General features: G+C 35.3%; 1 long non-coding RNA gene across 2 annotated transcripts in view; it reads right to left on the bottom strand.

The window, feature by feature from the left end:
* Nucleotides 1–18,986: 18,986 nt before the first annotated feature.
* LOC107757243 (uncharacterized) overlaps nt 18,987–22,571 on the bottom strand; it is an 18,754-nt gene continuing 15,169 nt past the window's right edge. For both annotated transcript variants that reach the window (XR_001641909.1, XR_001641908.1), the window contains exons 2-3: nt 20,710–20,753; nt 18,987–19,560 (exon numbers count right to left, since the gene is read on the bottom strand). This is a non-coding gene — a long non-coding RNA (uncharacterized LOC107757243). The remainder of the gene's footprint in view (nt 19,561–20,709; nt 20,754–22,571) is intronic.

Raw genomic sequence — 22,571 nt, 5'->3', positions numbered from 1 at the left:
ATTGATTAAATAAATCACGAAATGTCTTTCATCATTACTTTTCTCCATTATATTCCTCCCAAAGTTCATTCAGATTTTGAAAATTAAGGTAGCTGAACAACACAAAACCTTTTCACGTGTATCTTTGTATCCTTTGTAGAAAGAGTTTGATGTAAACAGTTTGTGTCAGTTTTATGATTATGTAAGTGCACATGCAGGGCTGATGGCATCAGCTCATAAACAACAGACATTCAGCTCTTCTTAAATGTACTTCTGGCTCAAAACACGCCATAAAACAGACCAAAGCTTTTAGGCAGACCAAAAAGATTCTACTGAAACTATGATCATTGCCAGACCACCCATTCCAATTCCATAGAGTGTCTCAGAATCTAAAAATAGTCATCAATTATGCCATATCTTGAAAAGATTGAGATAAAGAGCCAAATTTAAAACGGAGATGTTGAGATTGTAATTGTTTAGGGAGGAGGGTGACACAGGGCCTGGGTGGAGTCGGAAAGCAAGATCTGTTGATTAAACCAGGCCCAAATCAAACACACGCAGCACTGGGGGGGTCTGTTTTCCCTGTAAGAGAATCACTCTCTCTTCCTGTTGAAACCGATTTAGAGCTTTAAACAGTGATGAAGACCCTGCACTATTGTTCTCCTGTGACCTCAGCGTCCACTGACGCCAATATGTCTGTTCTGAGGGTCCAGAGAGCCTACAAAATACAGGAAAATTAAGAGAATCTCGCAGTTTTACACAGTCAGGGAATTCTTTCCAACTATGTAGACAGACAGCAACCTCAAAGGAATCTTTCCCTTTCTCTCTATTAGAAACTAATGGTTCTAACGATCTGAAGGTGTGTTACACAAGTGGTCCAGAGCCTCTTCCAGGCCAGCACTCTCAATCAGTCTCATGGAAAACATCAAAGAGAGAAGAATCAGTCCTGAAGCTCAAATTATGTGTTCCTGACGTGAGTGCAGAACAAAGACAAGACTGAACAGATCTCCGCAACGCCATCAGGTGCTCTTCTCTCTCTAAATGGGTTTGGCTGTAGTGCCTTTTTATATGTTCTTATCTAGCATTATCTCCATTTCTGTCCTCCCTTTAAAAAAATGCCATGATGCATTCAGAGTATCTTCCAGCATCTTTCCATCCCAAAACAGTCTCTCTAAATAAAATTACTATTGAAACTATCCTTATTATTTTAGTTTTAATCAAACTCCCATCCAGCTTGACAGAGCAGCATTGGCTCAACTAAACAATCTGTTTGTCTGACCAATGGAAGAATGGAACTGAAATAATTTACTTTTGCTGTATTCCATTTTTATGATACTAGTGGTACAGAAATTACATTACTTTTATGTTCACTTTAAGTGAAAATCTCTTTAGGTGTAATTTTAGTAGCTTTGTTACTTAATTTTTAATATCTAGTGATAAAATGAGCCCGTTTTATATTTGCATTTTTCCATTAGTTAAATAATGCATAAACAACTTTTAAATGAACTCAAAATCAGTTCAAATAAATAAATGAATTGTTGTTGTTGTTCTCAATTAATCCAGAATCTTGCATCTCGGACCGACACTTTGACCTGAACTTCCTTCATCATGACAACCTTCTCATAAACCTCAGGCCTTAAAACTTGGATGTTTGGTCATTTTTGCCATTTAACCATTTCTTAAATAAAGGTGACAATAAAGCAGGGATTTCAAACTCCTGGAGGCCACTAGAAGTGGTGTTTTCATCCCGGGTCAGTTGACCAGTCATAATAAATGTAAGTGTTTTTACAACTACAATATTTAACAGTTAATGGCACATTTATACATATGCATGCATGAACGGACCTCAGAGTTTCAGTCTTGTATTTTCCTCATTCCTAGCATACTGCTCTGCATTTAGCGGATTAATGACACCTGAGATTGTGTTCCTTGAGAACAGAAATGTATTCATTGAAGATCAGTGATCAAATCACTCATTATTCCCTATATAGTGCATTTAGAATTCACTGAGTGAACATTTAGTCATCTAATTTGCCCACTGAGATGATTACTCTCAGATCAGAGTGACAGTGATGTTACTTCCAAGAACTAAAGGTCTAGTGTGTAATAAGATGATGCCATTTGATTTGTTATCAGGTGTTGGCCCGAATATTGCAAAGAGAGAATTAAAGGTTACGCTAAACTGTCAGTGTGGCATGGACTGCCACTTAGAGCTTGTGTTTGTGTGAAAGTGAGTGTTGTGTCTGTTGAGGCTGCGGTCAGTCACTTCGCTGAACTGCATAGTCATCTTCCGTGCTCTGAAATGTTTTAGCCTGCAGCAGTGATTCTCAGATAAACCTCCCATCATGCACTGCTGGGAAGGCAGATAAGATTCATAATTCTTCTGTCCATGAATCAGTGACCACAGCAGAGCAAACTGGTCAAAGAACACAGAGACGGTCAAAGCAAACCAACAGAGAAAGAACAAGAGTTATCAAACAAGACAGACAGTGGAGGTCTGAGAGAGGTAAAAAGAGGGCAAATCAATTCACAGTCAATTAAACAGTGACTAAAAATAATAAATGTACTGATGAACTCACATAACCTGTCAAGAACAAGCCTGGGTCATGTTTCATAACAAAATAAAAAAAATAAACAAAAAATAAATGAGCACAATTTACCTTCCCAATTAATGCAATTTAAAATATTTTTTCATTAAGTGTTTCTGTTGTACTGCTTTAATTTCTACTATATATATATATATATATATATAACAATCACCGAGTTGGAAAAAAAGGATCATCCCCTCGTGTCAGTATTTTGTTGAACCACCTTTTGCTTTAATTATAGCCTTTAGTCTGTTGGGATTTGTCTCTACTAACTTTGAACATCTATACTTTACAATATTTGTCCACTCCTCTTTGCAGAACTGCTCAAATTCGGTTAAATTTTATGGTGACAATTTGTGGACTGCAGTCTTCAAGTCATTCCACAGATTTTCAATGGGGTTTAAGTCTGAGCTCTGACTAGGACATGCAAGGACATTCACCTTTTTCTCCTTCAGCCACTGTGTGCATAGTTTTGCTGTGTGCTTTGGGTCATTGTCATGTTGGAAGGTAAACCTTTCCATTGACATCTTTCTGGGCAGCAGATTTTCCTCAAGAATTTGACCGCCTTTGAAATTGTTTTGTATCCATCTGCTGACTTGTGCCTGTCCACAACTTTATCCCAGAGATCTTTAGACAGTGCCTTCCCACCCATAGTTGATTGCTTGCTTCAGTTGCACTACCAAGGACTGAAATGCTCCAGGAAAGCTCTTTTCATGCTGAGCTAATCAAAATGACCACAGCTGATCACAGTTGAAAGTCAAATGGTTTTGTGTGCCATTGAGAAGGTGATTAGCTACACCTGATTGAGTTTACAAGTCATTTTTAGGAGGGGGGGTGATCCTGTTTATTATTTTAATTTGTTTTCTGACATGTTGGTGTTAAATCTTTCACTTGGATGTTAGAAGTTGCACTGAGTAAATGCAGCTGGATAAAATAAAAACTATACATCTTCATTTGCAGGCTGCAAAGCAACAAATCATTGATTCAAACTACAAACATTTGATTCCAGCTAAAATTATCCATAATATTGCTTTATTTTACCAATTTTAAAGTTATATTTCTTTAAGTAGTGTTGGCAATAGAAAACAAAAGCAAAAATGCAAAAAATGGTTATGAGAATGACTGACAATAATCAGAATTTGAGGGGTGAAAAGTGATTTTTAAAATCTATAGTTTTTTTAAATAAATTTTATTTTAAATAAATAAATACATTTATTTGGGGTATGTGAACTCAACATGTTTTTGTGACTTTAATTAATATCAAAAGAACAATCATTCAATCATGTATGCATAAGGATGCTGACTTCCCATAACTGAATTAATGGTCAGAAATGAGTAGTATGAGCTTGTGTGATCAGTGAGTGCGGCCTGTGTGACACTGTTTTGCACACTAGTGCTGCTACGCAGGGTTTGCGTGTGAAAGGTTCCCCTCACTGGAGCGCTGCCATTGCTTGGAGCACAATTCTGCCTTACTCACCTGTTGAGTCAGCCAGTCACACATAATCTCAAATTTCACCTCACACTGCCAACAGACAAAAGACAAACAAAGAAAGATAGAGAGAAACAGACAAAGAGAGAGTGAGCGAGTCACCACAAAAGAAAGCGAGTGCTCAGAGAAAGAGTGACAAGATAGAGAGAACAGAAATCTGGATACAGTTAGTAGAATAATCGCAGCTAAGTCTTCAACATGGTTGCATAACGCCTTCAACAGATCTCCTTTCCTGTACACGTGCCCCGGCCGTACAAACAGTTTGCCTAAACACTTCAGCATCTGTCCGCACAGTAGCACACTGCGAACTGTAAACTACAGCAGAAGAGCCTGTTATCTAACCGCTCCTCAGAGCTCCTACAAAACCAATGTCCTCCTGGTTCTCTGGCTCTACAATAACACGATAGAGACCTTCTCAACAACCTTCAGATGCAATCGCAACAGCCAAAACAGTCTGCAAGGCCACAGTTTCCATCTGTGCCATTCTGGAGAAAAACATGTTTGTGAAGATCTTTAGCATGTCAATATCATGTCATCTGAAAATCATGTTCATTTTAAAGCATATTCTTAAAGGGATAGTTCACCCAAAAATGACTATATCCAGATTTCTGTGCTCTGTGTCTTGTCACTCTGAATGCTCACTCTCTTTAATCATTTACTCACTTTTGTCATTTGAATTTTTAGGTGAACGGTCTCTTTATCTGAAAATGCACTTTAAAACAAGTGTTGTTTTTTTAAAGTTTTAAATAAAGATTAGTACATTTAAAAGTAAATTTTAAAGAAAATATTTCAGTCTTTTTAGCATTTTTTTAGTCTTTCTAATAGTGTTTTTATTTGTTTATAGCGGTTTTCATCTTTTAGAAGTACACAAAGTTTCATATTTCACTTTTGAGAGATTTTTTGTGAAATGTTGACAAAACATGGTGGTTTCTTCAAGTAATGTGAACCACAAACCTTGTTTCTCGAATCAAGAACCACCATTCTATTATTTTAATATTTACTTTTATAAGAATGTTGAATTAGCTTTTTCATATTTAGGTTTCTTTTATTTTACTTTATTTTACTAAAACTAAACTTTTGTGCTTTTGTCATTTTTTTTTATTTCTATAAAATTAGAAATGTTTTCTGGAGAACTAACTGCAAAAGGTTTTATATTTATATTTTATTTCAGCTTGATTTCATTTACCCAAAATGATTTTTTTAATATACTTTTAGTTAACAATAACACTGATTATAAAACATATTTCAGTCTTTATACTTCAAAGTTTACATTTAATTCAATATGCAGTTTGCCGTTTTTATAATTATTTGTGAAACTAGTCATTTCTAAGTGAAATTGTTCCTACACTATTTTTATTTTAGTATGTGATATATTTGCAAGTGTTTAAATAACAACGACTTCACAGGATTTTGTGTTTCTTCTTTGGCCAAGCAATAAAATCAAAGATATTTTTTTTTAGCTACACTGAAATATGGCCATTACATTTGATTACACTCTATATTGCTGCTGGTTTCCCTCCAACAGGTAAACGCACACTCAGTTTTGACTCAAATTATGCAAGTTAGAGACATCAACCGCCTGTTAACTGCTATTCTGTATCTAGTATAGTTATTTAGTATACAATGAGGTGTTTTCCATCCATTTTATGACTCCTAACCATATGCCAGACACAAATTGTTATTGTTCAATGTGTAAAATATCCAGATATGCAGCAGACGATGGAACTGTTCTCTCAAAACCCTTACATTTATGGGGCTGCAAGGCTTATTTGCCAAATATTCATTTTTGGTTTTGATTTAGGAGTTAAAAAATTCTGCAGTTAAAATTATTCAAGGAGATTGTCAAACCGCTGTGTTTTTGATAAAATGCAAGTTGCTAACAAGATGCTATATAAGGACTACAGTTCACTGATTAGTCAAGCACATAAATGCACATTTTCTGGTAGTTTTTTTTTTTTTTTTTTTTTTTTTTTTTTTTTTTTTTTTTTTTTTTTTTTTTTTTTTTTTTTTTTTTTTTTTTTTTTTTTTTTTTTTTTTTTTTTTTTTTTTTTTTCAATCTGCATTTTTTTTTTTGAAGCACACAGGTCTCCTCAAAGTAATGTGAACCACAGATCTTGTTTTACTCCAATCGAAAACCACCATTCTAAAGTGTTAATTTAATATTTATATAGGTTTTATAATATTTTGAATTAGCTGTTTTAGTATTTTAATAACTCACTAAATAGCGCTTTTGACACTCAAAGTGCCTAAATGTGTTACGTTTTTGTAATTTGATATGCTTTTGTCATCGTATTCATTTTTTTTTTTAAATATTCCTATACAACTTTATTTTTATTGCAGTTTTAGTGATTTTGGTGCTTTTTGCAGTTGTCAATGCAACATTTCAAATTTTTGTTTAAGTTGTTAACATTTATATTTTATTTCCATCAGTTCCATCACAATACATGTACTTCTGGACAAAACTTGCAGTCAAACAACACAGCAGTGGCCGTAATGGTGTATCCTAAAAGAAATATTCCCACCTGTAAGGTTAGCCAGGTGTAATTTCATCCAAAGGGACTTTTGGCCTGCGTGCAAAGAAGGCTTTGCTCCCCATAAAAGAGAATAGACCCATGATGCTGTGACCTGATTTCTCTGCTCTCAATTTCAAGTGTGATTGCTCAACTTCAAGTCTGTTTGTGCGCCAAAGTGACCTCGATGTCTTCACAATGCAACATCTGGAAGATCTCACAAACACCTTGTAAACAACCTTATTCTATCAACACAGCTTTGTGGGGATCTGATAATTTCACTCAAGAAATTAAGATGAAAGAAGCCGGCATCTGAAGTTAAAAGACATTTTCTGAGAAATATACCATGAGACCATGAAGTCAAAAGATATACGGTGAAATGTGAGCTAGTTACAAAGAAGTTGTGCCGTTTAAAAAAAAAAGATTATCTCCTCTTTGGAAGGGAATGAAAACAAATATAATCTATAACTGACCAAAGGAAGTTCCTACGAAATTAAACTTTCCATTTACAGTGGTAACAAACCCAAAATAGATGTTTGCCTTTAGTATACTGATTACATCTGAACAGATTTACTTTCCTTGTGCAAGTCCAAATTGACGTTTAGACTGCAGCCAAATTAGCTTCTGTATTTTACTCTCCTAAAATTAGACAAAAATAGAAAAACGGCTGGAAGCAGGGGGAATAATTTTATCTATGAAAACCAGTTAGTCTACTAAAAGTCTATTAAAAGAAGTTAAACAGTAAAGGTGGGCAATGACCCAAACGGGACTCTATGAGGTGAAAGGTTGGATGTTCAATTGCAATCCTGGATTTTTGTGTCATGGATTCAGTTCCTAGGGATCACTATTGATTAAATGTACACATTAAATGCACTCTGTTGTTTTAGATAAACATGCCTGCTAAATGCATGAATGTAGGTGACCCAAGAACTGTGTAGTCAAACTGGAGCCTTGCATAAGGCTCTTAACCCCATTTTGAGTTGGAGAACTAGCTGTAAACAGCATGGAAGATCACTTTTGTGCTCGTTACATTGCAAGTAACTTATGATAAACCAACTAGACCTACTTCAGATAACACACTCTTTCCTCTCTTGCCGTTGCTTTTCCTTGCACACAGAAGTAAACACACAGAACAATGCATCAGTCTTGGACTTATCAGAGTTTCAGTATCTCAAGCTTAAACAGATACACAAACAATGAGCCTCCCACTGTCCTTGATGGGTGCAATGCTTTGCCCTGCGCTGGTGGAATAAAAACAATAACAGTGTTGCCATGGACACCAAAACAACAAAACCATCCTTCATGACTCATTCAAATTTTTTTTTATGTCCCTACATTGCTAATTTATTGCAAGACCTTGCTGCAGGTACTGATAAGATGATAAATGAACAGCAAAAGGGTATTTCAAGACTCATCTCTAGATACCAGAATTATGTTCTCTCATTTCAGTAGATTCAGTTGAGGCCAAAATAACTTACTTTAAATTTAAAACTTTAAAGCCCCCTTTATGCTCTTTGTAGCACATTGACTATTAGAGTCCTCTTTAAAAAAAACTCAGATTTAAAGTCGATCAAAAGTGAATTTGGCCTCTTTGAATTCACATTGTCATTAGTCTTAATTTGATTTCAGTCCATATTTCCATTCATGTGTTTTTTTCCCCGCATTAATCCTGGACCACTTGAATATTACTTATATTAATTCACCTTCTTAGTATTAATCTGAATATTGGAATCAGTGTTATTGTTTACTAAACTATTAAATAAAGTAAAATTAAATAAGGTTTTCATTCATTTAAAAAGCTGAAATAAAGTAAAAACATTACAGATCACATGAAAAACGTATGAAAATAAGAAATGTTAACTAAAACTGAAAAAAATAAAGCTAATTCAAATTATTAACAAATATAATAGTAATTAAATACTACAATACTAAAATAGCCCTAAAAAAGACAAAAGCTGGATCGAGCCTAAATCAGCAACTAAAAATAAAATAAAGCTCATTCAAAATATGAACAAGTAATAGTATTTAAATAATACTAAAATAACCCTAATTAGAATTATTACACAGAAGTATACATCTTTTTAAATTTCTTCACTTTAACATGCATTGCTAGGCAGACCAGCTAAACCCTAATACATTTGTTTCAAAAAATGAACGTACGTCGAGTTAAAATGTTAAAATATGGTCCTTATTCGGTCTATAAAGAGTGAGCTAATTAATACACTCAACCTGCTTAAAAGGGGTTTGAGTTATTGTGAATGCTCACTTATGAGCCATGATTCTTTAAGCATTGCAAGAATAAAAAGTAACCACTGAAGTGAATATGAAAAGCTAAGTGGCTAACCAGAAGGTTGCTGGTTCGAGCCGCAGTCATCACGCTTGTTCTTGTCAGCAACACATTTAACCCCAAATCATTCCAGGTGGATGTTTATTGCAATTAGCCATTTAAATGGATACTTTTTCAATGTTAACTTTCTCCTGTGAACCCATTTTTTAAACTGCATTAGTATCTCATTCATTAACATTCAAGTCTGACAGAATATGTAAAAGGAAACCCTGCCACTTTCTGTTTAACTTCATAAAACTGGTTCAGCAAGACAGCAGTTTCTCTGCTAGCATCCTGGGTGTGGAAGAACACAAAACTTTGACAAAAACAAACCATTTTTCATCTTTTTATCTTACAAGCATACCACCTTCCTTTAGCTAAAAACAACGAGACCACAAGGCTTAAATAACACAAACAATCAGGCAGTCAGGCACAGATAATTATGATTATTACTACAGCAGAAGGCGGAATAAATATAGTTTTAAAGATCAGTCTCAACAATCAGGCAGTCAGGTGCAGATCACTATCATTACTATCACAATGGAAGGATGGGTAATCTAGTTTTTAAGATCCAAGCGAGAGAGCACTGTACTCCTCCATACAGTGGAGTTTTAACAGCTCAAGTCATTCACACACGTCTGGTTCCAGCTGCTACAGTAACAGCTGGTGAGTGCATTACTGCCATCACAGACACAACAAGCCTCTCAGAGTGAGGAGCGCAGGAAGCCCTTGATTAAAGCACTTCCTGTCTTGTTGCCTGGAGCATGAGGGAGCATTGTGGCATTTGCGGTGTCGTTTTTCTTTGAGTGAGAGAGTATATCGGCAGATTAACTTCCTGATATAGTTTATTAGAGCAATATGAAACCAGTTCTGCTCTGCGATGATGTAGAAATACTGCAGGGCTGGAAGACGCAGGGAACAGTATAAGAGAGACCTGAAGGACTCAAATATCAGTTTTTTAAGCTTAGTTCACAGACTAGGGTTATAATGAGAACACTATTGTGTAAAGTAAAACAAACAAACTAGAAAACAGAAAATAAAATAACATTTTCATAGTCATGCACTCATCACATGACAGAATAACCAGAGTCATATCAGAAAGCATGTCTCAGTTTTATGATGCGAGATGCCAGTAAGTTTACTCATATTGATAACAGAGTTGGAGATAAATTAAATGTCAGTGCCATCACATTACTATGAGTGTACAGGCATACAGAGTCCATTTATATTTTCTGAAAATTAAACTGCTGTTGTGTGTTTAAAGGGTCTGACTGTGATGCAGCTTTGGTTCTGCAAGAATAAATGCAGAATTCAAGTCAGTTTAAACTTTGCCGTTACGACTGTCAGAGTGCTTCTTGTTTTGTTTTTTCTTAGTTGTACAAGAAAATCTACAAGAAGAAGGGTTACACTTTATTTTCAATAGTCCACTTTAGACATTCTACTAACTATAAGTAACTTTGTAACTACATGTCAACTAACTCTCATTAGAGTTAAGTTATGGTAGGTTAGGGTTAGATAAAGTTGACGTACTTGCAAAGTTATAAACTTATAAAGTGTTACCAGAAGATAATACATTGTTTATGATTTTTGATATACACAGACACAGCTTCCTTCTTTTTAGATTTCCAGGTGAACGCTGGCCATGTTCTATTGGTTCCTCAAATCATACTATGAATTACAGTATTACTTAAGTTATAATTTAAACTAAAATAATTTTTTTTAAATCTAAGAAATATGACAACTAACTGAAAATGACTGCATGAAAACCTACTGAAAAAATTGCATTATAACAAAAAAGTACATTTGACAATTCTAAACTATAAAACCCTTGTGCAAACTGAGTGCTTGACATAAAAGATTCATTTTGAATGTATGTGGAAAGAGCTGTCAGTTTAAAAGTGAGAATACAGTGAACTGGTATTTCACAATCAGAACCTAAAAGGCGCCTGAAACCATATAAATGTCACATCATAATGTGGTGTTCTGGGCGTTGAATTGTGGCCAACATCGTCTTTGTCTTCTTGACTGTACAAGGAGCAAAACATCTGGGGAGTCTCGGTCTACTTTTATAGTTGTGTCTGTTTTACGTTTTGAGTCGCTGTCAGATCAGCAACAGATGTTCTTCACAGCAAAAGTGACTCAAAATCTATATCATAATGTCTGCCAGGCAGGACACTTGTGTCATCGTTTTTACACAGAGGAATCGCTGGTGTGATCAACTAAATGACTCTTCCCTGACACTCTCCCTTTTGCTTTTGCTGTCTCACAACATTATGTCTCACTCAATCCCACCCTACAGATAACGACATCATTAATCCAACTTCTGGACTAAGATAAACAATATTAACATATTTGGGCACTTAAAATGAAGTATCTTGTTCAATGTTTTACTTTTCCCTGGGTAGTCAAGATCTAAGTCAGACTGTACATCTGTAAACTCTGGGTTAATATCCTTATTTCCATATTTATAACATTTATTGAATGATATATACAATTGTGATTAGAATATATTGGAATATTAACTGGAATATATACAACTGTTTGCCAAAAACTGTTTTACAAAAGTTTGCTCTGACAGTTTGCTCAAACATGTTTGACATTCAACATTTTCATTTCCATATTAGACACTGAAACCAAGTTGCATGAGGAAGTTTCTGTGACTGTACCAATCTCATGAATGTTTAATGAGGTGAGTACTGAGGCCGTTTCTGATTGGTTGTCTAACCTCTTTTCAAAAACTACCATTTTGAAAGACCCAAGATTAAGCGTACTGACAAAAACCCTGTAGAGACAAAAGGCAGTTGATTCATTGTAAGCCTCAGTATTGACAATACTAGGTCATGTTTATGCTCTTTGAGGGAATGCCTTGTCTTTTGAAACCAGACTGCCCTGTCAGAGCTTGTTATTACTTACCAGTGTTTTCCAGGACTCAAACACTGTTAAATAACAGATCTAACCCTGCAGGAACAAAACACAGAGTACCATCCATCATTACACCACAGTGGCAGAGAAAGAGAGAAAGTTATTGATGTATTGAAATGGTCTCATATTGGATATGAGATCACATTGGTATATTTAGACACGCATTACGTGATCATGTCTGGATCTGCGCTAGGTTGCAGTGCCATAGGCCTAATTCTAGCCATCCGGTACAGCTGTTCCATTTAAGTATATCATCGTAGGTGAATCAGAAATATACTAGTCTCTAACCAATCCCAACTCCCCATGAACCACATTTGGCATGCATATCTGAACAGGGAGTCTACCAGAAAAAAACAAACCCAGTAAATTGATCTTTTATATTTAGATTATCTCCATAACACGTGGGCAACTGAGGGATGTGTGCTTTATCTGTTTTGACAGTTTTACTGTCATGACATCATAGGTTGTTCTCAGCCGGTCCGGTCACCCGACAGGATGCGCCAATGGGTTTTCCCTCCAACTTTGTACGCCTCTCTCTCTATTTACTATCACTTAATCTTTCTGCTGTCTGGCAAACAACAATGAGCCAATTTTTTGCACATACCACTGGGGCCAGTAGACCTGTTATGCGCTTTGTTCCATGTTTAACCCTCGTCGTCGAATGTTCAGAAAGATACAGCAAACAATAGGGCTAGTGAGAAAATGGTTTCATTTGTGTCAATTCTGATCTAAAAGACAAAATGCTTGAAGTGAATTTGTCTTTTGAACATGATGGTCAGATACGACACTTATATATACAAAGGTTTACTGTTTTCCAACCTGCTTCTCCTGTTTGGAATATAAACTAGATTTACAAGACTGAAGAAGCTAGCATTAGTCAAAGTCTGTGGTTGGCATTTGCTTTATCCGTTTCACCTTCATATAATTCACTGAAGTTTTCAGGTGAAATTAACACTATAGTGGCAGTAAAACTTCCATTCATTTTCCTACAAATTAATACAGGGGCAGATTATCAATTAATGAAGACTTATTTTCACGCAGCTCCTGGAACAATACTTTGTTATGTATTGAAAAATAGTACTATGCATGATTTGTAAAATAATACATTCTGACATAACCAGCTCTATATGTCTGCCTTTTCTATTGCAGTAAACTTGCTCAGTAGCTCACCTGGTACAGTATTGCATTAGCACTCGGTATGATAAATCATGACAAAAGAACTCAAAGACTTATAGAAGCAAGCTAAAATGACATGGCTGCTTCAGCAAGTGTGTTTTTATTTCACATTTGCTTTTGCAAACACTAGGTTTAGGGTCAGATTCACGTTAATATGTTTCAATAAAACTGAATACATTTTTGAAAGTGCAATGAAACGTGAAAGCAGCAACATTGTTGTTTTACAGAAATGTCACCATAGGTTGCCTAGCAGTTAGCATTGAGGCTGCACTCAGCTTTAGCAGAAACATTCCTTTCTGGTCATGTGCTGTGAAACTGTATGCTTAAAATGAAAGTGTATAATTTTTTGTGGTACTAGTGCTAATTGCATTACTAGCAAAACTGCAAATCAGCTTTAACTATTCTCCAGTTAACTTCTTTGCTATTATTATATTATTGGTATATCATCTTAATGTTACATCCCTACCTGTGAGGAACCTTCATCTAAACTAATGCTGAAAGATCTGATAACTACACTGAACAACTTTCTACCAATACCTGCACATGACATTCAGCCTGCATGAAGCAACAACCAGTGTAAAAAAACAAAAAAAACAAACAAACGCGAAATCAAAACTTCAGCTTTTTTTTTTTGTCTGCAATGTTTTCATACAATACAGTACAGCATGCAACTGCACTAAAAGGTATACACAAATAAGAGGATTACCCTTGTTTACACAGCATTTGACAGACCTGAACATGAAATGTAGGACAATTTAATTGCTCTGTGTTAGCTCGGATGAAAGGAAATGGACAAATAGACAAGGACAAAGCCAAGCAGACAGCTTGTTCTTCTTCCACATTTCATGTTCAACTTGATTATTGAGTGGTGATTAGATATAAAGAACAGAGGAAGGGAACAGGGCAAACCAACAGTTTATTACATCCTGTTCATTGCCACAGAACAGAAGTGATAAGGTCAGCGTGGTCAGTGTGGTAATATCCTGTTATGTGGCTGTTTCTCTGCAGCAGGGACTGGAGCACTTGTCAGTACAGACGGAAAAATGGATGCACCAAACACCATCAAATTCTTGAGGAAAATCTGCTGCCCTCTGCCAGAAAGTTGTCAGTGGGAAGAAGGTTTACCTTCCAACATGACTAAGACCCAAAACACACAGAGCACACTGAGCGCACAGTGGCTGAAGGAGAAAAAGGGTGAATGTCCTTGCATGGCTTAGTCAGAGCCCAGACTTAAACCCCTTTGTAAATCTGTGGAAAGACTTAAAGACTGCAGTCCACAAACACTCACCATCAAATTGAACTGAACTTGAGCAGTTCTGCAAAGAAGAGTGGCCAAATTTTGCAAAGTCTAGATGTGCAAAGTTAGTAGAGACAAATCCCAACAGACTAAAGGCGGTAATTAAATCAAAAGGTGGTTCAACAAAATACTGACACGAGGGGATGATCCTTTTGCCAACTCAGTAATTCTGTTTTTTATGTTGATGTTATATTTTTCACTTGGATGTTATAAGTTGCACTGAGTAAATACAGCTGGATAAAACAAAAACCGTGTCTGTCTTCATTTCAGGCTGCAAAGCAACAACATGTGATTATTTTAAAGGGGCTGATTCTTTTCTATACCCATTGTACATTTTCAATGGCTCGCCAGTATATTAATAGCCTTCAAAAAAGTGTAGCTTTTCCAGTTAATAAATAACCTCTGCTGCAACATCATATCTTTGACTCATTAAAAAGTCAGATTAATTTTAATGAATCAGATTGTCTAGACAGTTTAAAAAGAAACAATTTGTGGCAGGTGGGTTTTTTTTTTTTTCCTTTTTCTTTTTGTAATTGCCTTTAGTGCAAATTTATTTGTGGAAGAATAATGATGTTACTTACTGGAATTTGACTTGAAAGATAACTTTCTTTTTAAAGTCGCAAATTCTATCTAATAGTAATATATTTTAAAATGTATTGCTTCTTTTCAAAGTAGTTTGCTATTGCGTTCGTTTTTCTAGAGTTGAAAAATGGCTTTGGCAAGCTGAAGTATCTTCCCCCGCTAAACTGTGGTTTACAGCAAATGCATACTTCATGCTTACATTTGTTTACTTTTTTGTGCGTGCACACACACACACACACTCTCCACTGGCACATAATCACACTAAACCCCCTCCAGTTCCTAGGAGAGGTCTTGGGAAACACACATGCTCACACACACAAAGCAATCATTTACATTTATCGAAATCTCCCATGCAAACGATTGTATTTGCGGTGGGACAGGACTTCCCTAGCAGCGCTCACATCACACGTGTGTTTCTGCCACACGTGTCACCCGCTCAGACAGACTACAGTTACATGGATCAAGGCTAATGTTTGGCCCGGTCACCACTATCATCAGTAACCCAATACCTCTGCTGGTCTGCAAATGGAAAACACACATGCCAGTCTTCTGAATGTTTGCCTTTCATCTTTTGTGTGCGTGTTTGATGGGATTTTATTCTTTCGGTATGTGTACAAAGGTTTTTGTTTCATATCTGACTTTGTGCATCCTTTCGATATCATTTATTTGTAAATAAATCTGCCCACTTATGGTTATCACACTTTTTTTTTTTACACATACTGTTTTAGTGTGTCTGTGTATGTAGGTTCAAATACTGTAAGACTCACACTATCTTCACAAAGTAATGGAAGACCTACTTGAGAATAACGTGTGAAAACGAATCGCTAAAATCAGGAGGAAAAGAAAACCTCATACCCTCTGAGGTACGGCTTCAAACCACTAGCTCACATTCATGCACACACACCAAAAGGGTTTCATCCTGATTCGCTGCAGTCACACTCACAAGAGTGATGTCATTCGTGTGTGGTGTGTGTGTTTGCTGGAACAAAGCCTCTTTTGTGCTGCTGCAAACACTCGCCTACACAGATCACGCGAGAAGCGACCTAAAACAAGATGTTTTCAAATCAGAATTGAATTTATGGTTGCATAATAAGTTACTTGTGTAGTTAAACAGCTAAGTATGTGTGCATGCGTGTTTTAAATTAACTTTAAATGAACAAATTCCTATAGTTTCTGTGTTCCCTATAGTTTCTCTGTATGAATCCTATTATCATGATGACCTCCAAAGCCTTTTCATGACTGGATCCCTGATACCCTACCCTGCCTTTTCCGTTATGCTATATGGCTTACTTTAATAATAATAATAATAATAATAATAATAATAATAATAATTAATAATAACAGTAGAAATTTAAATTATACATTATAATAAAATAAAGCATTTTTATAATGTATAATAATAAATAAAAGTAATAATAATAATAATAATAATAATAATAATTTAAAAATATACATTATAATAAATTAGTAGTAGTAATAGTATTCATGGTTACTTAGCTTGTTAATAAATAAATAAATAAATATATATATATATATATATATATAAAATTACAAAGGCCCTAAATGAAGATCATTTGTATGAAAATTACATTACTGCGACAATACTTAAAGCTTTAAATCGCTCCAATATTATGAAAATCCCTTCTTGCAGAATTTATAGTTCAGGAATCATGATTAATTACATTAAATTATTGCATAAATTAGGAGTAATCCATTAAATAGCCTTTCTATAATGTCTTTTTTATATATAAACACACTCTTTATCCTCAGTGCTGTTTCCTTGTTGGCTACTGCCCTGCAAACTCAACTTCTCAGAGTGAGACCTTTGACCCACAATCACAATAAACAGCCAATATAATATGGTTTGATGTTATCACCATAACGCAGAGTAACAATTACTATGGTGTACTCAGTGATACGGGCCACCAAAACTCGATGTGCCCTTGTATTTATGCTAACACTGATGCATTACATGTTGTGTTTGGATCTGTAAGTAACCTCAGATAAGTGCAGACAGAACACTGCAGAACAGCCAGTCAAAGCACATTCATCAGGACCCGTGTACACAAACCCTGAAAGACAAAGACCCACCAGACGACTGTGAGTGACTCTTGATGCTTACTAGAGCTTGATTCAATTATGATCTAAGAGAAAAACTTGATTTAAAAATGTTTCACGCTTTAGTAAACAGATGAGGACATGAGGATTGACTCCAAGAGAGATTCTGCATTATCGTGTGAGGCCTCTAGAAGGAATAAGTCTTGTCAGAATTGTTGTGGCTTCGGCAAACCAAGACAAAGGTGGCGTCACTGTATGAGAATGTCTGTGCGTTTGTGTATGCGTGTCAAAGTGTGTAAAAGAAGACATTATCCAGGCTCCATTACATGCTCATCTAACTTAACCTGAAAGCGGTCTTGGGCGTCACTTCAATTGATTAAAAAAATAAAGATATTTTACTTTTTTTTTTTTTTCCCCAAACATCCTACATTGACCAAAAGTACTCAAAATGATGACAAATGTATGACAAAATGTGTACAATGTAAATTCACATTTGTTTAGTTTGAAGGGGAAGGCAAGTGATTCATCTTAAAATGACAGTCCCAAAAATAAGTTATTTGAGTAAATAAAGCATATAAAATGCTGCTCACTAAATTATCTTTAATGCACAGCAGAGTTTTAAAGGGGTATCAGTTTACTTCACAGTCAGATGATGATTCCTATGTTTACAAAACTGTTATTATTATATTGTATAATCATTTAAAACTGGATGGTTTCCCACATTCTTCAAAATATCTTCTTTTGTGTTTAACAGAAGAAACTCGTACAGGTTTGGAACGACATGAGGGTGAATGTTGTCAAAACTTATAACAATTTTCATTTTTGGGTGAACTATAACATTTTTTATGTTATTAATTATTTTGTTAATTAATATGAGTTATTAGCTGCGTATCAGTAAATACAGTCAGGAAGGAATAAAATGTGATTTGATGCGTCACATTTGACGTCAATTGTCCTTGTTGGGTCAAAGTACAGCAGAATAGCCATAATCTCTTTCCTGACAAGATGTCGTCATTGCAGTACCAAAACAATCTTCAGCATTTTACACCGAGATCATATTGGTTTACTTACTGATTGTTCATTAACTCAAAGAGACCGACACGTTAACACCTCCAAGCCCACAGTAGCCATAAGACATCTACTGATCCTCAGTCACAGATCGAGGAACCTAAAACCATAAATGTCATACAGACACTCATATGACCGCTGGGTCAAAAACGCTTTTCACGGGTGTCACAGTATTTGCAAATAAAATATTTTTATAGTTATGTTAGTTTAAAAAGCTGACGTATTTTATAGCTTTGGGTTGACGAAGCTACCTGAGGCTCAGAAAGTTCATATCATGCCTGTACCTGCGTCTTCTGTGAAAGAGCTGAAGGTTAATTGTTCTGAAAGGGGAGGGCGAGACAGAAATGCTTCATTTAATGAATTATGGCTAATCTGCAATTAAATAATTTATGGTTTTAAACAAATAAAATGCCATTGCAGATTTACCCATAAAGAATTTGCAGAAAATTTGCTTACAAATAAATAAATGAATAATAAATGCACAAACAAATAAAATTAATAGATAAAAGCATAAATGCATAAACAAATGCCAAAAATAGAAGCACAAATAAATGCTAAACAAATAAATTAATTAATTAATGCCAAAATAGAATGCATGAATGCACGAATGCACAAATGAATGAATGAATGAATGCTCAAATGAATGAATGAATGAATGCACAAATGAATGAATGAATTAATTAATGCACAAATGAATGAATGAATGCACAAATGCACGAATGAACGAATGCATGAATGAACGAATGCACAAATGAGTGAATGAATGAACGAACGCACAAATAAATGAATGAATGAACGAATGCACAAATAAATGAATGAATGAACGAATGCACAAATGCACGAATGAACGAATGAATGAATGCACAAATGCACGAATGCACGAATGAATGAATGCACAAATGCACGAATGAATGAATGCACGAATGAATGAATGAATGAATCCAGCCAGCCAGCACAGCTAACCCACAAAGAGCCATTGCATAGTGTTGGTTGAGCTCTCTTTATTTATAGCATGAGCCTTTGTCATGTGATTGGAAAAGATAGATACAGAAATATAGCTTTTTTTTTTTAATGTTACGTGGGATAGTAATAGCACTGTGCAGCCAGCTGTGAGAGCCTTAGGAGCTATAAATGCAGTAGCCACAGCGATAATACCACATGACGGCGGACCATTTGTTTTAGGCCTAACAGAGCTGTGCTGTTAGCTATACATGGACACGTCCTGCAGCATCTCAGAGGAGAGTGGTTTGGCTTGAGAGTGGGAATACATAGTTACTTAATACCACACTAATCTAAAACCCTCTTCGCCAAATAGAGGATGACAAGAACAAATGGGTGACATCTGTACAAATGTATCGCCACTTGCAAGGAATTATGGGAGATGCATGCTAAATGCATGAACTGTGCGTGTGATAGACTCTGCATGCTTATTTAAGAGCGGTATCGTGTTGCTGTCACTTGCCCTTTTAGGGTTGCCCATCGCTCTCAGTAAGCTCTCTCACTGTTATGTCCGGTCGTGCCAACCCAAAAGGAACACCTCCTTCCCTCCCTCAAGTGTCTGGAGTCTAAAGAGGGATGATATAGGTGGAGAGAGAGACAGAGGGGAGATTTTTGATGTTGAACCCATGAAATCTAAGCTCCCCTATAAGAACCAAACACATGTGCCACTGGTCTGAAGTTAACCGGGTGTCCTGACTGATTTTAAACACAGCCAGAGTGCTTTTGCTGCCCTCATCAAGCACAAAGCCACCCATGAATGATGGTTTGTTTTCATGGTGCTTTTAAACAAGTTTATTATTTTTTTACCCTCTCATGGTCACGAAACAGAGGCCAGACTATATCATGAGTTGGGTTTCTCTCTTTCTCCTGCTCTATCTCAAAAGCACCAGACAATTCACCCCTCAGTATGAATTTTACATTAGCAGATTAATGAATTGCAGTTTCTATGCAGTGTGAAACACCTCTAGGTAAGCAAATTGCATTAATGACTAACAAACCAACAAAGCAACAATTCATTTGTGTAATAATGTTAAAACATAAATTGAATAAATTCGTATTTACAAATAATATTTGTATGATAAAATAAATGGTAAAATTTGTTAAATAAAATTCTAAAATAAATATTTGTATTTAATTTATTTAATAAAATAGTGGCAAATAAATACCAAATTTGTATAATAAAATAAGATAAATCAAATACATAAATAAAACTGTATAATCAGTTAATTAGTATTTATAAATAAAATTGGTATAATATTGTTATAGAATAATACACTTGTAAAAATAACCTATACAAATTAATTTGTATTCTTACACAAAATTGTAAGTAAAATCATAAAATGAAACGGTAGCAAACTAATAAAATATTTTATATTATATATTATATTATATAATTTTTTTACATTTACAAATAAAATAAAATTGTATAATCAATTAGAGTTTAATTAATATTAGTATAATAATGTTATAAAATAATACATTTCATAAAATGTGTGTAATAACATTAAATAGTAAATACATTTGCACTTGTACATAAAATTATAATTAATAAAATCATAAGCTAGTGGCAAACAAATAAAACTTGTACAATTACAAAATAAAACGAATTTGTATTTATAAATAAAAATTGTATAACATTTTAAATTAAAAAGGTATATTTGCAGACATTAAACTTAAACTTAAAATAGATTCTAATAATAAAATAAAATGTTTACCGTGAGCCCCCTGCAAAGGTTCAGATGTCCCATGTCCAGCCGTCCTAATCAGATGCAAACACAAGCACTTCATGTAAAATTTTTCCTGACCCTATGGGGCAGTCTATTTCATTTTCTATTTCTGTGGAGTCACTCATTGTAACTCCAGTCACAGAACCTAAATGATCCAAAATCCTGACACACAAATGTATATTAAATATCATATGTGTTCTTTGTATCGTGAAAAGCACTATACAAATAAACTTGAATTGAATTGAATTGATTGACCCTGATGTGTCACATTGCTGTAAATTTCACACCTTGCATCTGGTTAAGACACCGTTTGTTGTTTTGTAATATTGAAGAGCACAGCACCATATTTATTTACGTATCTGGGTCACATTAGAAAGTCCTTTGCCAGATGAAATCATAAACTTGCTGAAACCAATTTAGAGGAAACCTCAACCTCAGCACTATTTCTCACACTCCTTTATCTGTAAGAGGGAGTCTGTAGACGCTGTTAGCTGGGGAGTAGCCTGTGGGCTGTGATCGCTCACCACAAGGTTCATTTGTGTCAGAGGCTGAAAGCTCAAGCTGACGAAGTCTTTGATGGGCGTTCATGAGGAAAGGCTGGTCCCTCTGCAACCCATCTGTCATGGCCACTATTAACACTTCATCTGTGCCCATTGCCCTCGTTCTTTCACTCCCTCATTCGATCTTTCCCTCAACTGAGCCGCTTCCCCAGGAAAGGAGGGGCGAGGAGGGTTTTCCCCCGTTTTTTTTCCCCTGCCACATGTTAATGAGGCTATATGAGGCCCAGGACTGTTCTTGGATTTCACCGTTCCAGACAAAACCAATAGCGGCCAGACCAGTCTCTTTCAAAACGCTAGAGACTGAGAAACACTAAAACACTAATATGTCTTTCTCGCTCATTCTTCCGCAATTAAATACTACTACTATTCAAAAGTTTGGAATCACTATGATTTTATTTCTTTTTCTTTTCCTTGTAGAGAAATTGGTACTTTTATTCAGCAATGGTGCATTAATTTGATCAAAAGTGATAGTGTAAAGGCATTTATAACGTTAAAAAAAGATTTCCATTTGAAATAAAATTCAAATAAAATTATTTTGAACTTCATATTCATCAAATAATCCTGAAAAAAAGAAGTACCATGGTTTCCACAAAAATATTAAGCAGCACAACTGTTTTCAGCACTGATAATAAGAATAATTTTCCCTGAGCACAATATTAATCAGTATATTAAATGATTTCTGAAGGATCACGTGACACTGAAGAGTAAGTAACGGCTGCTAAAAATTCAACTTTGCATCACAGGAATAAAATACATACAATAGAAAACACATTTTAATTTGTAATATTCATTAAATATATAAAACACAATATTACCGTTTTTATTTTTGTCAAATAAATGTAGCCCTGGTGAACATAATCCACTTTCAAAAACATTAAATAAATGTGTTTTTGTGTGTTACATTCAAGGTTGCAACCTTCCACCTATTACTTCATTTGTGGAGTCAAGGTCGTGAACTTTTGTATGAAGTCTTTCAATGATGTGTGATTTACCTGACACCATTCAGAGTAATATGAGCGTTAAAAGGCACAATTACAATACACAGAAGAACAAGGTTCCTCGGGCATAGCAGGGCCTACCTGACCTGTAAAACTGGAAATGGAGTCTGATCATAACATCATCCTCCGCTTCGTTAGGCTTAAGTGTAATTACCTGTCATCAAATGGCAAACTCTGCTCAGTCTCGCTTAATCTCTCTCGAATACTCATACACGCTGCTCTAGTTTTTGATGGAAAGGCTGAAATGATGCATTGAGGTTTTTTTTTTTACTGTGCAATTAAAAAAAAAAAA

Source organism: Sinocyclocheilus rhinocerous, unplaced genomic scaffold (genome assembly GCF_001515625.1).
Source record: "Sinocyclocheilus rhinocerous isolate Xijiao unplaced genomic scaffold, SAMN03320098_v1.1 scaffold1164, whole genome shotgun sequence".
In the NCBI taxonomy this organism is placed as follows: Eukaryota; Metazoa; Chordata; class Actinopteri; order Cypriniformes; family Cyprinidae; genus Sinocyclocheilus; species Sinocyclocheilus rhinocerous.
Note: the sequence above shows the minus strand (reverse complement) of the source record. Positions and strands in the feature narration are given on the sequence as shown.